Genomic DNA, 16,961 nt, shown 5'->3' on the forward strand with positions numbered 1-16,961 from the left:
TTTGTGCCACGTTGACTGAATGGTTCCTGCTCATAACATTTTCATTTGTTGCCAAGCTAACTTTGGCTGATAAATCCAACGGTCCTCCATCTTTGCTAACACGCTGCTCACACTTTTAGCTGAAAAAGTGGGGCTCTCGTACATTACACTATGTCTGAAACCTTCAGGCACTACAGTGTTGTCTCCTAGCAACCAACAAAAAGGGTTGGCAGTGCAGAGTGAGGTGACATTATCCCAAACCACCATCCAGCGATTCCATCTGTATAGTGAAGTATTTGCATGTCTCTTTACTGCAAGGAATATGTGGCTGAAGGCCACAGAGGAGCGGTTAAATTTGCTTAGACCTGCCACATAAGTGGTCCTTAAATGACACAAAATGGTTGAGAGATGGACTATTTTACCAAGCTGGGCAAGGAGATCATAAAAAGTTGCCAAATAACAAGATTAAGAAAATGCAATGAAACAAAAACTTTATCCTGGTGTCCTCTGATGCTGATGACTGTATTTTTTTCCCTTCAGTATCTACAGAAGCAGATGAACCTTTAGCAGCTTACCTTGGAGTCCACATGGATGTATTATACTCTCACTTAGAAGAGGGATGGGATACAAGGAATAAGTATTTTGAACCGGTAAAGCAGCTTAAGCTGTATTTTATGCCTGCTGCAGTCCTGGAGAGATGCACTGAATCTTAGTCATGTCAGATTTGCACTGCTCTGGCACTGTAATATCCTTACATTTCTTTTGTGCCTTGAAGAAAGGATGAGTTGGCTTGGTGTTGTAACGCAGTAGGATAAATGTGGAAACAGTGCAGAGCAGTTCAGCTCAGCGGGGGGGGTGAGAGTTCACCTTTATCTGGGAGTTTGGTTCCAGGAGGCAAGCTTAATAGGTTCCCAGAGCATCTACCTATCAGTCAGTTTCTAATCCAGATCAGTCCACTAAAGCCCCCTCATTCCCCTGTGGTACAGTGGACTAAAGGGAATTCTTGGAAGTCAAATAGCCACATGCTATTTTTACCGGCAGTCTCTGGGGCTGAAAAATGAAGCCGATGCAGAGGAGCCAAAAAACTGCAGTTCCTTGAATAACCACATGAGGCTTGCTACAAAAGTGAGTGAAAACCCACATAAAAGAATATTTTGATTTAACTTTTGGCTAATTTGCCCCCTCACGTCACGCCTTCATTCTATCGCAGGCCACAGGTATGTGCCGTTAGCATGGCTGCTTCAAGTAAGAGGTAAGCAGTAAACTGCCTGAAAGGCATCACCTCAGTTTGATTTGAGTGTTTGAGCTGGACCTCACGGTCATGTTTAGAACTGTCTGCTCTGTTTGGCGAGTGACATTCTTGGTCTATTTAGCAGTAATCTCTCCCTTTTCTCATTTCCACAAATGCACATAATCAGTACCTCTCCTCAACTTTTCTCCTTGTGTCTTAGCCCCTCCTACCAACAATAAAAGGCAAAGAGGCAAGGAACAAACACAAGGACAGAGGAGCTGAGGTAGGAAACATTCTCACCCTGGCACCCCCTTTTAAAATGATGTCAGTTAAATATGAGATTTGACACAACTGTAATATTTCACAGTTCACTACAGGCTATATTTTATGGTCTTACGGGCTTATAACTTGCAAATATAAAAGACTAGTTACTGATTACTTTTTTCAAGTAACTTGACCAACACTGTTTGTGAGCCTTAATTGGCCCCATGAACTATGTTATAATTATAGGGGCCGTAGTAACTCAGTTAGCTTTTGGACAAACCCTCCCAAGAGCCTGTGATATCTAGCAATTCTCAGGGTCACTGGGGCAAATAAAATTCTAGTCCAAGTAACAACCTTACAGCAAGCTGACATTCAACTCTCCAAAGTGATTATGATATGATGTGATGTATGAAATTGATCTGCTGTGTGGCAAATAGAGGCTGACTTCATGCACACTGCACCGGAAATCCTGAAAAAATAAGTTCAATTCCTAGACGATTTCATCTTATACACACACTGCTAACTATAGAAATGTTTACATTAGGTTTACTGACTACAGTCATGGTAAAAAGAAAGTACATGCTCTGTGATTTCTAAGGTTTTTCATTTCAGGACAACATAAAAAAATCAAATCTTTACCAGGTCTTAAAACTATGTAAATACAACCTCAGATGATCAGCAACACTTCAGATACTACCCTGGGATTGATTTGTTATACAAAAGCTAAGCCAAAATGCAGAAGCAGTGTGTGGAAAACTAAGTACATGCCATGACTGAATAGCTTGTAGAATCATTTTTAGCAGCAAAAACCTGATGTAATAATTTACTGTATGTCTTTATCAGTCTCTCACAGAGGGGGATTTTTGTCTCCCCCTTTGTGAGAGATTTTGCAATGTTGTTTCCGTTCGTCGAAGTTTGAGCATTAGTTTATGCACAGCTCTCCCACCACACCATTTCAATCAGCTTGAGATGTGGATTTCTTAATGCTTGTTTTTCAGCCACTCTGTTGTAGATTTGTTACTCTGTTTGAGAACATCTTGCTGTTTTATGACATTTTGGCTGAACTTTAGCTATTGGACACATGGCCTCCTATCTGACTCTAAAATACTTGTTATACAAAGAAGTTCATGGTCAACTCAATGACTGCAAGGAGCTAACGTGCTGTGTCTACAAAACAAGCCCAAATCATCATCCCTTCCACCACCGTGCCGGACGGTTGGTATCAGTTGGTATAAAATGTTGGTGCTAATGTGCTGTGTTGGGTTGTCACCAAATGTGGCGCTGTGTGCTGTAGCCAAACATCTCTTCTGCTTGGTCTTAGCTATTCAAAGGACATTGTTCCAGATGTTTTGTGGTTTATTTAGATTCAACAAGTTGCCATGTTCACTTGAGAGAGAAGAGGCTTTATCCTGGAAACTCTTCAATTCAATTTTATTTATGTAGTTCCCTCAGGGCACTTTTAATTGTGAGGTAAAGATCCTACAGTAATACAGAGAAAACAGGGAAAACTCCAACCATTATGTTACCCCCTATGAGCAAGTGCTTTGGCGACAGTGGGAAGTAAAAAAAAACCCTTTCAACAGGAAGAAACCTCCAGCAGAACCAGGCTCAGGGAGAGGCAACCATCTGCTGTGACCGGCTGGGGGTTAGGGGAGGAAGACAGGACAAAGACCCACTGTGGAAGAGAGCCAGAGATTAATAATAACTAATGATTCAATGCAGAGTGGTGTTGAGTCAGAGATGTAGCTGTTGAGGTTTTTTTCTGCATGTTCTCTGAGAACTGCATCATCTGATCTTGAGGTGAATATGATGGGTTGTCTACTCCTGGGACAACCCCATAAAACTGTTAAAGCCCCAGCTTCTATAGAGGTGCTCACACTTGCTGATGATCAGTTATTCAAGTGGGAGTTATTCCTATTGAAGCAGTGAGGGTGTACTTAGTCTTTCACCCACAGCTTCTGCAGTTTGGCGTATTTTTTGTAAAAGAAATCACGACATGGTGTAATGTGTCATGATTTGTAGAAGGTTTTATTTACCTAATCTTACACAATTAAGCACATTTTGGTAGATTATTTTATTACATCCTGACATATAATACGTGTAAAAATGTGTGTTTATTTTTACCATGACTTCATAAATTAAATTATAGTTTTCATCATTGAATAGACCATAAGTACATCGGCATGCTGCGTGTGTGTGTGTGTGTGTGTGTGTGTGTGTGTGTGTGTGTGTGTGTGTGTGTGTGTGTGTGTGTGTGTGTGTGAGAGAGAGAGAGAGAGACATAGAAATGGCAGAAGACAAAGGGTGTGATTGTGTTTGAAGTGTCCCTTGTCTTATATCTATAAAGGCATTAATATGCATTTGATCATGAAAATACAAAGCAAGGCGTTGAAAGGCATTTGGGGTTTTGTGCCCACCAAATGAAAACAAAATGCTTTCAAGTTTGCATTTTCATTTGAATTTGCCATTTCCACACAGGCAAGGAATAAATCTACTCACAGTGTGACTTTATTTTACATTACACCTCCATGTCTCTCCTCCTTTTCAAGTAATCCCCAGTGCCAAAGCCATCACAAGGATACACAGAGGGAGAAAACACACACACCCACACTTAGATCACCACTAGTCTCTAACGTGACATGCATATTTTATAGACAACCTTTCACTCCAATCCTATTCCTGAACCCGAGGGGGCATTCTGGTTAAAAGTCACATCGACTAGGCAAACATTTTCCTCCTGGCTGCCAAGAACTAAACAGGATGTGTGATAACTGGTTGGATCATTTGTGTAAATGTGCATGCAGTGCTGCTCAAATAGCAGTACTGGTATTTTTGGATACAATTTGCTGTTGACAACATGCAGTCTTAAAACTAAATCCTTGATAAATAAGGTCTATATAGTTTCTAAATATTTAACAATGCTATATTCTATATTGCTTTAGACGATGTAAATGTTACTGAATGACAGCAGCCTGTGATTTTTAGGTCAGTGTTGAGTAATTTTGTTACATAATAGATTATTTCCATCAAAACAAATGAGGATGGGCCATCCAACACAGCCAACGTATCCGTGTTTATTAGTGTTCCTGGCGTTAAACTTGGTCCAATGCTGTTCCACACTGGGTCTTTAGGGAGAAAGGACAGAGAGCGCACATGATGTCTGCCATGCTTATAATTAGGTTGGATGTTATTGTAAAAGCCCCAGAGGTAGAAGTGAATGGAGAAAAAAAAAAGCATACATGGGAATACCATCCCCTTAGGAGACATGTGATTAAACCTTGAAATTCACAAACACTACCAAATTAACAAGACTTCTTAAAGCTTAGAAAATGTAAAGAGGATCTATTGTGCTCATTTCTAGCTCCTTTTTTTAAAATCTTGGGCACTTATTTAACAGTCCATTGACTATGACCGATTCACGGTTACCTCAAGGCGCTTGACATGGGACTGTACAGCTCTAGGCTCTACAATGTTAGAAAGAAGAGCCCAATCAAATTATCCCCAATGAGCAAGTACTGGGAGAAGCTTCCTGACTCAGGGAGATGCAACCACCTGGTGCAACCAGTTAGACGTGAGGGGAAAGAGAAGTGTGAATAGATATAGAGAGACCATGAAACGCAAACAGGAAAAAAAAACACTAAACCCACTAATCCTGGGTGTCTGACAATCTCTAAAAAAAACTGAAGTGAAAAGTCTTTTATGCTAGTCTGCAGACATCCTCATTATTGTGTCTGAGTTGCCAGTCTATCCCAGAGTCATCCACCATGAAAAACCTCAAGGAAAACTAGAAAATTGTGAGCGCATTTCCAAGATTCTTGCCTCCTTGGATTGGTTACCAGTGGTGTTCAAAACTTTTAAAATTTTATTGCTTGTTTTCTTACATCTTCAACCTTCTCACCTCTCACACCCTGCTGTTACGCTCAGATCTCCAGATGAGCTCTTGATGTCGGGCCCCAGGGCAAAACTTGAGACATAGGGTGGTAAAGCATTTGCCTTGAGGACTTCAAAACTGTGGAATAACACGCCTCAGAGAAACAGATGAGATACCTTAGTGACCTCTTTAAAAAAAAACTAATTTTATAAAATATATTTTTCTATTACGTGCATACTAAGGGAGAGGATGAAAGAAATGCTATGGATTACGTTGGGTTCGTGAAGCTAGTAAAACACAGGCTAGCTCAGACACTCTAGATCACTATAATCAGATATCCTGATCCTGTTGAGCACATAGACCTTTGAGAACATCCTTAAATGCAGAGAAAATTTTGCATCCTGTGCTTGAGGAAACTGCATCATTTCAGAAAATATTACTGGCTCAAAAGCATACATACACCCCCACTTGTGATTGGTTAAATGTACCTTAACAAGATGCACCTCGAACCAGATGCTCTTGGTACCCAACAACGGTCTTCTGGCATAATTCTGGCAGGATATGTGGCAGTATTGGTACAGTTCATTTAAATTGGTTGTTTTCCTGGCACAGACTAAGCTTCAAAGCATAATGCACAAATTTTCAATAAGGTTGAGGTCAGAACTTTTGGAAGTAATCCCAGAAAGTTAATTTTAGCCTAGTCATGGTAGCCTGAGAAGCTTGGAAAGCTTGGCCTTCTGATAAGTTTCAAGAAGACATTTCACCTCTCATCAAAGAGGTTTCTTCAGTTCTGAAAATTGATGCCTGTCTGGGATCACTGATCTCATTGGAGTTGTGTTCAAGTTTAAATAATCTAGCTGTTGATTTCAGGCAATGTTAAAGAATTTGGACGTGGTTCCCCTATTTCATTATTCAGTACACTTGGTGGAGTGTACCAGTACCACTGGCAGCAAAACAGCCCCTGAGCATGATACTACCACCACCATGCCTGACAGCTGTTACAGTTTTCTTAGGTTTGAAAGCCTTACAGTTACATACTTCCAAACATACTTCTTGTCATTGTGGCCAAATAACTTAATCTTTATCTCGTCTGAAGATAAAAAACTTTTATCCAAAACACATTTGGCTTGTCCATTGGGGCAGCTGTAATTTTTACTCAAGCTTGAAGGTGTCACTTTTGGGCCAGCGACTTCTTAGTTAGCAGCCTCTCAGTCCATGGTGATGTAAAACTTGCATCACTTGTAGACATTGATACTGGAGCTCCTGCAGGGACCCAGTTGATGTCGACAATAAATTCAAACTTGTGCACCCAATTTAAGCTGTACAAGTATTACATTCTGGAAAAAGAAGAGTTCAAGGAAAACATAAAAAGAACAAAATACCATAGCAATTCATTCCCATGATGAGTGTATGTAAACCTAGGACCAAAACTGCACATGAGAGATTTTTGAAGCCTTTCCCTCTCACATAAACTGGCCTTTGTAAAAGAAGACGAGCAGGTCGTGATTGTGAACTACTTCAAATGTACACAAGGCATTACATTTCTGACTAAAAGGAATGCCTGTTCACATTTCTCCATATACTCAGTTTTTGTTGTGCTGAGTTTTACGCATCGGGCCTTGGCTCTGTGAAGGCCATAGCATATGATTTGCATTATTTTCATACTCATCAAACAATTCATTTGACCTCTTGTGCCCTGCATGGAAGAATTTGCATTTGTTAGTGTATGAAGACTGATTTATTCAGATTTCTCCTTGAATTTTACATCTATTTCTGCATATTATTTACAATTAGTCACAAAACACGGCATTGTGTCCAGCAGTTCATATTATAAATCATATTAAAAACAGACGGTGTGTTTTCTAGACAAAATTCCTCATACCAATGATTGTGCATTTCAGGGGTTTTTTTCTGCTAAATATTCAAAAAAAAGACCAGCTTTTGTCTAGTAATGAAAAGGTGCTACTGAAAGAAAGGAACACATTGCTGCCTGTAGTGCTGATATCTGAGCTTGTGAAATGCCCCTCCTCCGTGCGGTGAGAGAAAATGCCTTTTTTGGTGCAACGATTGAGATGATCTACTACGAATCTCATCCTACACAGAAGATTAATCAAATTCAAATGGCAAAATGAATGATTGTTGGAAAAAGTCCCAAATGCGTAACTGCCCTGCAATTTTCACGACAGGAACTCATCAAATCATATTCCCCGTGGAGTGGAGGTGTTGAAGGCACATCCACTCACACGTTCTATCTTTGTGTCTGCGTGTAAGTCCCTATCGTTCTCTAGAATATTCCATGAAGCAGAAAAAAGGGGGTCTGAAGGACAGCTGGGCATGGCCAACCTGCTGAGAGAGAAATTAAATGTACTTTCTTCAGCAATCAATACCCCACTGTGTGGCGATAATAGAAGGTTGTTGGGGTAAGAAATAGTGTGTTTATCTGACATGACATTGTCCTTAGAGCTGCCAGGGTCATCACACACACTGCATGTGCAAACATTAGCTAAAACCATTAGATATCTCATTAAATCAGCCTTTATCTCATCTGCCCCTGAGTGATCTATAATAAATTCATTCAATTTTTTTCATAAACTGATAAATGTATTGATTTTCCCCGGAAGGAAGGAATTTTAAGTGTATAATAATGAAACAAAAGTTGTTCTTATACAGCCCGTGGTGCTCACACCATCATTTATCTTTTCATGCAACTCATTTTCATCCATTCTGAAAATTAATTTGAAATGTCAAAGTATTCTGGAGTGCTTAGCTGCCTTTGCAGCAGAAACAGTATACTAAAATAGTTACAGCCTTCATCCCCCTCCGCACATTTTCAACTATGCATGCCTACTAACTATCACATTCCCGTACATCACCAAGCTACAGGTTTATGGTCTCAGAATATTCTGACATACACATAGTGAGAATGTACTATAGAGGCCAATAATGATGGCCTAAAGTTTCCCAGAGCATTTATGGATGTCTGCCATATAACATCCCCTTGCCCTTTAAAGAACACCATGTCTTGACCGTCCACAAATGTTGTATTAATCTTACAAAGAGTGACATCCTTAACTCCAAACTCAGAACATTCTGAAATCATATTTCTTCTTTAAGCTGGAGTGTTATGTAATGTAAAGAAATAAAAAATAGTCATATCATATTGTGTATTCTGGTATAATGCTGTAATGGGACCAACCGAGAATCGGATGTCTTTTGTTGTTTGCCAATTTCAGTCATCTGGTTCTGTTTGCAGACATTTTTTGATGTTTATGTCGTCAAGAGGACCATATGAGAACATTTTTCCAAAAAGCGTTCTGTGTGGTTTCCCCAACAGTCCCAAATAAAACATACACATGTCACTATCAGGGAACCATAAGAGAATTCCTGTTGATATTCCAAATGTTCTCTTTATAAATCTGCAGTATGGGCATAACTGCAATGAAAAATCCCCTTAAAGTCATGTGTTATGACTAACTTTTACCCGTAGGTGAAAATTTTTATTAAGTCCTTAAAAAAAAGGTACTCATGTGACCAACAAAGGCCCATGAAGGAATGTTATAATGTCAGCAACTGTTAGTTGTCAGAGTGACAATGGCTGGTTGGACAAATTTGACATACTAGAACATGCCCATGCTACAATATTCTTTGGACTATTCTTGCTTTTGGCAAATTGACATTCTTACTTGCACTGTAAAAAAAAAAAAAAAAAAAAAAAAAAGGGCTAAAATGACTAGCATTTTAGCCCATTGCTAGTCATTTCCTACGCAATGTGTCATCATAATATATCATGCATAATTCAACTTTTGTGGATAACAATAAGATGTTAATGTTGAAAATTAAAACAATATAATGTTTTAATCAAGTGTTATTGGTAGATTATTGGGTTAATTTAGCTTGATGCTAGGTGGTTGCTACACAATGACACAATAGACCATTATCTTAAACAGATAATGGTCTACAAGGAGTTTGCGGACTAAGAAACAAACCTACAAACAGGGGTAAATATAGGCCCGAGTCCCCCTGACCAGGTGGTGACTCCGTGCCAACCAGGTAAATTACGCTAAGCTGTAGCAATGCAAACTAGAAATGGAGACTATTCACTCTCAAAGTCAAATTTGTGCCATACTGCTGCCTCTAACACATTTCAAAAGGGACAACCTTTGCTTTAAAGGCAAACAGTTTCCGTCTCTGGTTTGCATCACACATTTCACAGAAAAGTCAGTATTGCTGGAAACTGTGACAACCAGCTAGCAATCAAAGCAATAGCAAGGTGTCACTTCAACTCCTTGCAACTTCATGGTAGCGACTGCCAGCATGAAAAAAGCAGATGATTTCACAGAAACTGCCAGCAACCACTGGTACATATAAAGGCTCAAATATCTACATACACTCCTAGTAATATTTGGTTAAATGTTCTTTAGCAAATTGCATCACTTTTGGTAGCCATCAACAAGCTTCTAGTATAAATATAGCCAGGCTATATAAACATAGCCAGATATATGATTTGTCGGTGTTCTGGCGAAAAACCTGCTTCTAAGGATAGTCCACATATTTTCAGTAGGGTTGAGATCAAGATATTAGAAGTCTATTTCAAAAGCTGTTAGCTTGTTATAAAATCAGCTCTGATATGGGTTTGGGACCATTGTCATTGGAACACAATTCGCAGTCAGGTTTCAACCATCTAGCTGTTGATTTGAGGTGAAGTTGAAGAATTTGGAGGGAGTCTTTCTTTATCATTCTATCCACTTTGTGCAGTGTACCAGTACCACTGCCAGAAGAACACCCGAAGAGTATGATGCTGCTACCACCATGCTTGTTAAACTGTCCTTAACAAAACCTCTTGTAACAAAATAGTTAAATCTTTGTCTTATCTGAAAATAAAACTTTTCTCCAAAACACATTTGGCTTTTCCGTGTAGGCATCTTAAAATTTCAGTTAGGCTTGATGGTGTGGGTTTTGTAGCTTGGACTTCTTCCTTGGTCGGCCTCCTCTCAGTGAAACTGGTGCACATGATAAGTATATGTAACTCAAAACTAACTAAACCTGAAAGAGTGCCTCATATTGTATGATGTAAATAACGTAAAATGAATGAACAAATATTAAAATATATAAATTAAATTGAAAAAAATCTACAGAATCTGCCAGAAAACTCACTATTTTACTGGATCATCAAAGTGGTTATGCAGCATGGTCTCTGAATGACATTGTAGATCATCACTATCCAATGACTGTGGGCAAAAAAAACAAGGACATAAACTTGTGACATCAAACAGGGGTACTGCACTGAATACCTGAAAAGGCTGCAACAACAGAAGAGCCTAACGCAATGGGATAACTGCTCATGTTCATTTGTTGGTCAATAGCAAACATGCTGACAAACACTACTCTCCCCTGAGTGGGATACAAGAACAAATTAAACATGGCACAAACCCAGAGCTGAATTAATCAGATTTAGCTCCTTGATTATGTTGGGATTTTTTGTACTAACGCATCTGCTGCTGCCACAGAAAATAACTCAAAATACTAGCTGCAAATGGTTAAAGGAAAAAAGCCTTCTAAATTATTTAAGAGACAGTTTGCCTTTTTATCCAAAACATGATACATCCCCTTTGCCATCATGCTTCACACCTGCTGTGAGTGTTTGGAAGCATTCACATGAATAGGATGTCAGAGATCAAAGAACCAGTGAATCATCGTACGTCAAAACCTGAGTTGCTAATGCATTGTTTTGTTCCTGAGAGGCTTTACATTCACCGTGGTGACAGATACATCCAGGAGAAAGTAAGCTGCATGGAAACATTATTATTAAAGTCTTTGGAAACTGCATAAATTCCATGTTCAGCCAAAAAATATATTTATAAATGGTTTTTTTTGCTTGAATATGTAATTTGCTGTGTGTTGAAAAGCACCAATGAGGTGCCTCATCTCGACTGGAAGAATATAAATTGAATTATTTAGTTTGACCTGGTTTATTTGACAGTCACAGTGTTTTCCAGTTTATATCGTCGCCATTACAAATTTGTGAAAATTGTTTGGGTGTTTTTTCCACTTAGATTGAATTTCACATCTTTGCTTGTAAGAACCATTGCGGGTGGATCTGGTTGGCAAAAATCTGCCACTTTAAACACAAACGCAGCACTGGCCCACTCTCTTTGTGTGTGGGCGGAGTTGCATATGTGCATACATGTGTGCTGAGTGGGAGCAGGGGCACAGCTGGGGTCTTGGCTTTCTCTCTGAACACCGTCTTCATCCTTTTTTACGTCTCATTGTAAAACCTCTCCTTACCAAACTCCTAAGCTTCTCATCTCTGTAAAGTACCTCTGTGTCGGGCTCAAGCGCTCTCTTTTTTCTTTTCCAGTGTCTCCTCGTACTGTTGAGGGTGGGAAAACGTATGAATATTTTGAAACTGTCTGAAGCGTATTTGGGGGTTCGCTGAGATGTTACTGATGGTACAAAGGTGCATTACATCTTGTGTTTCTGCACCTATGAGATTAAACAAAGAATACCTTTAACATTTTATAAAAACAGGCCACAAAGAATTTTTGCATGGATTCAAAATTTATGAGGGAAGATTAAAGATTCTGAGAACAGTTCTTAGTCAATTGTGTGCCCTCACTGATTACCCATAACGAGTTTGTGATGACTCCTGCAGGAGGAGGAAATCTCCAGCTTGCAAAACAAACAGAATTCTTGGCTTTATTCCACAGGCAATTCGATTACTAAATAAGATGAGTAGAAAACACAATTATCTCTCAATATGAGCAAATATTTATACACATATGTACTATAAATGTATTTATATTCACCAATTCTTTCTATTGATAATAGTACCATTGTTGGTCTTGCTTGCAATGACCTGCACAGTGATTAAAAAAAGAATTTGATTGATACTGCTTAGTCCATTTTCCTAATATCATGACTTGTATTTCTTAGCCTTACCTATGTAAGCTAGCGAAAATGTTTTGAACTTGCACACTCTCCATTTGTCAGACTCTGAATTCGCATGTCAGCAAGACATGTGCACTTCTGCTACTTGACAGCTACATTAGGAAAAAAAATAATGGCCCTGCCAAGTGGCATTTCAAGCTCTAGATCAGTTTAATTCTAGCCTGTTAAACATCAACCATCCATTCAGGCTGTCAAGCTCCTCTAAGGGGATGATTCAGAATAAGAAGAGACAAATTAAAATGAACTTTGAATTATAATTAATCCTATTACAGTACTACCTTTTTGCTCATTCCAATAATACAAATAGAAGTGCCCACAGTGGCTCTCTGCTGCCACCTGTAGCATGGATTTTGAGAGCTATTAAAAGCTAAACATTTCCATTGAGGGTTCCAAGTCAAATTCTAAAAAAAATCGGAATGTTTCTGAATGATTATGAGTTATATGAACACATTTCAATTCCAAAATCCGCTTTGTGTAACATAAAGAATATGCTGCTTTTTTATCATTTAATTTGGGATATTGTGTTTTTTGCTCGTGGATCTTTTATATAAATTGAATCTTTTGATGGTTGATAGTTAGAGTAAGCGGCTAAGGAAAGCATTAGGTCAATCAGATGTCATTACTAATATATGAAAAACAAGTTTTTTTTTTCTTTTCTGTGTGTGTTTGTGTGTAAGAAATGGGAGAAAAGTGCACCATCAGTCCTAATGATAGATAGTGTCTCATATACTGCAAGAAACATTAGGTTAAACATATTGTAGTCTAGATTGATTTATTTATTTGTCTTTTTTTGCCGGTTTTATCTTATCTATCCTTAGGTCATGCATCTATAAAACAGTAATTACTCTCTGTAAATAAGCACAAACCACAGAGGCTAGTGGAACTTTTACACAGGTCCACACTGCCATCTGGTGGTAGATTAGATAAAACTCGCTTTAACATAAAGTTGTAACAGTAAAGGATGAGCAAAATTTGTGTATGATGTGTGACTTGCAAGTAGCTGGAGACAAAAATACTGTCAGATTTAGATTGCCTTTGGAGTTATTGCATAACTGTTAATCATTGGAAACAAGTCTTTTGGAGTGATTTTTGGTGAAACGATGAATGTCTACAGCCATCTGTAAATCACGATAGAGGCTCTGTCAAGGTTCGGGGCTGTTTTTCAGCCAGTGCTGTTGGAGATATTGTCAAAATTGATGGAATTATAAATAGACAAAAGTACGGTGAGATTTTGATCCACAATGTAATACCATCTGGAAACTTTCTGATTGGCAACAGCTTAGTTATTCAGCATGACAATGACCCAAAACGCACTGCCAACGCAGAAAAATCTTACCTGGATTAAAAAACAGCCAGTGGAACGCTATCAGTCATGGACTGCCCACCCTAGATCCCAACATTATTCAAGCAGTGTTGGATGATCTTGATAGAGAACAGAACAAAAGGTGGCCACCATCCAAAGACGGGTTTGAAATGTCCTTCAAGAAACCTGGAAAACTATTCCTGAGTACTACTTAACAAATTTACAAGAAAACTTGCCTGAGAGAGTTCAGCCTGTGAAGAAGAATAAAGGTTCATCCATCCATCCATTCGCTTCCGCTTATCCTTTTCAGGGTCGCGGGGGGTGCTGGAGCCTATTCCAGCTGTCATAGGGCGAAAGGCGGGGTACACCCTGGACAGGTCGCCAGTCTGTCGCAGGGCTAACACATAGGGACAGACAACCATTCACACTCACTCGCACACCTAGTGACAATTTGGATTAATCAATTAACCTATCCCCACAAGCTGCATGTCTTTGGACGGTGGGAGGAAGCCGGAGTACCCGGAGAGAACCCACGCAAACACGGGGAGAACATGCAAACTCCACACAGAAAGACCCCGGCCTGATGGTGGAATTGAACTCAGGACCTTCTTGCTGTGCGGCAACAGTGCTAACCACCGTGCCACCGTGCTGCCTACCTAAGAATAAAGGTTCTCATACCAAATATTAACTCTCAGGCTCATTAGAATTATACATGTACTGTATTTCCATTGATGTTTGCATGCTTCAACAAGTCACTGCACCGATTTCCTATTTTCCTGGCAAAATATAAAGGAATGAGGCATGGCTCAAGACTTTTGCAATGTACTGTGGTTACAATCAGTGTCTTGCAAGCAGGGCATACCTGAAACAATTATTTCTGCTAGCTATGAGCTCTCCTCAAGAGGGCTTCTTATTCTTTGTATACAGTAGGTCCACAGAATGTTTAAACAACCAAATATTTAAGCAGACTGTCATGACTTTCACAGCATTCACTCATTTAAAATGTGACCTCTGGACAGCAGCATTTGCCTTTTCAAAGGAGATCGGCATATTGACCCACAGGAGATACCAGTGCAATATAAACTGCACCAATTGTTCCATTTTAGAAAACACATCCTATATATTCTGCTTGCCTGTTTTCACCCCTATAATCCAGCCAAGCTGTGGGCTTCAAGTTATCCATTCCAACTTTTATAAGCACCCGCAGGCTTACTCACTAATGAGCACAGAGAAAGTTTGAACAAATGCATGCGGGTTCACATTTGTGAGATGCCACACTAGTTAATTCAAATAGAATATCACAGTTGCTGGATATGTGAGCACTGGTTCAATTTAATAAGAAGCCCAGATAGAGACAGAAGACCAAAAAGACTTAGTTCAAACATCATCTGCACTTAATCATTTGCATAAACGGATGACTGCTCATTTTATTTTTATAGTGCACCTTGAGAACGTGATGGATTTGCAGTCCAGATTAAATAAACCGCACGGTCGCTCAGTTCATTTGGTCAGTGGACACATCGGATCATCCTTTGGTCTTTAACAAGACATGAAGCATTGCAAAGCGCGCAAAAAGAGCAGGCTAGCTGCCAACAAAGAGAAATACAAATGAGCATAAAGAATTTAAATGTTGGTTTCTGTTCGCCTGCCTCAGTTCACAATCTTTTTTTCAAATAAGTAAATGCTCTAGTCTTCGTAGTCTTCAGGGCAGCCCACTACAGGTGAGCAGGGAAAACCTTTAACTAACAGGTATCACAATGAAAATCCCCCGGATTGTTGCTCATATTAATCCTTTCTTTTTTGTTATTTATTTTCATTTTACAAGTTTGGTGAAATGGCATGGCTGGGTTTAAGGAGTGAGCAAGTTGCTGTCCATGGTGCTGAAGATCTTTTTTTACTTCCTGCGTGCCAACGCATCCACATTAAAAACGCAATTTGGAAAATGAGCAGAGACAGAGAACAAGAAGCAAAGTCAAAGAGGCAGTTTTGGGGTTTTTTTTTGTCTTTCCATCATGGCTTTTTGTTTTGTTATCAGATGAATGAGTCTGAACTATTTGCACGGCCCTCTGACGTCTTTTCTCGGTGAGCCGTTGTCTCAGTCTCAGTTATCAACTAACATCGAGAACTGGCTTCCCACTTCCTCATTTGCATGCAGATGAAACCACCACACGGCCGGGCAAACTGCATTTCAAGGTCAGCGCTGTACACCAACATGCTGCTGCTGCTTGTGCCAATCTAGGTGCCTACATGACAATAGACCCAATTACTGCTGGAACAACTCAAATGGCTTCTTATTTTATTCTTTTTCTGCAGGAAAATTATGCAAAGTGAGTGTTTTAATATGCACGCCTTACTCAGAGCTGTGTAGTTACAGTATGACATCTTCTAGCACTAATACTTTCTCATTGTCCCACAAGACTTTGCCTCTCTAATAAAGAGAAAATACTTCTCAAATGTGCTTCTTTTTACATAGACATTTCCAACTCTTAAAGGGCAATAGAGCAGTCACAGTCAGAGATTTTACATTTTCAAACCTGACTGAATTAACATGAAAATGCGTCTTCCGGTGAGATGTACTGACTCCTATCTAATGGCAGCAAATGTTCAAGTGCAGTACCTGCACCTTTCAAAGGCCTTTTTTTCATCAGTGCTCATTTATATTGAGGAGTTTAGCTGAATGGGGAGAGAAGAAGAGTAAGAAAAGAACTCAACCAATTTTCCATTAGTATTATGGGAACAATAGTAAAGCTTATCCTGACTATCTGTACTCACTCAGTTGTAGCCTCAGTTTGTTCTGATCACCTAATAAGATCTCTAAAAGATGGTGGCAGCATTTTCCATGTCTCCCTCTACCTGAGGTTAGATTGTTGATACATCCAGCTTCACCTGCCTTGATGAAAAATCCATTAAGTGACCACAGATTAGAGTTGACCTTAAAGGCTTTTCATGGCCTCTCTTCTGCTATATACAGTACCTGAGCCTATACAAAGGCTGAGTCCTGAGGCTAGAGCCTAAAACCTAAAAGTAACAGAGAATTTCCTGCCAGAGCCCTGGAGCTATGGAATAAACTGCCTCAGGAAATGGGGCCAGTGACATCTTTTACATCTCTTTTTAAGATTTTTTTTTTTTTGAGAACCCCTACTGATTTTATCCCACTGCTTTTATTTCTTGTACCACCACTGTACCACCCTCTTTTATTTGGTATTTTAGTTGGGTTTGCGATCTATTATTAAAATAAATTGAATACAGATACATTTAAAATGTAAAACACATTAAATACACTATGTTTTGTGTGTAGCTTTCAGTGCAAAACAGAATGAATTCTGTATTCATCATAAAACTCAACTACCAGTGTTTATGTTAAT

The sequence above is a fragment of the Rhamphochromis sp. 'chilingali' genome, assembly GCF_963969265.1.
Source record: "Rhamphochromis sp. 'chilingali' genome assembly, chromosome: 2".
Taxonomy (NCBI): Eukaryota; Metazoa; Chordata; class Actinopteri; order Cichliformes; family Cichlidae; genus Rhamphochromis; species Rhamphochromis sp. 'chilingali'.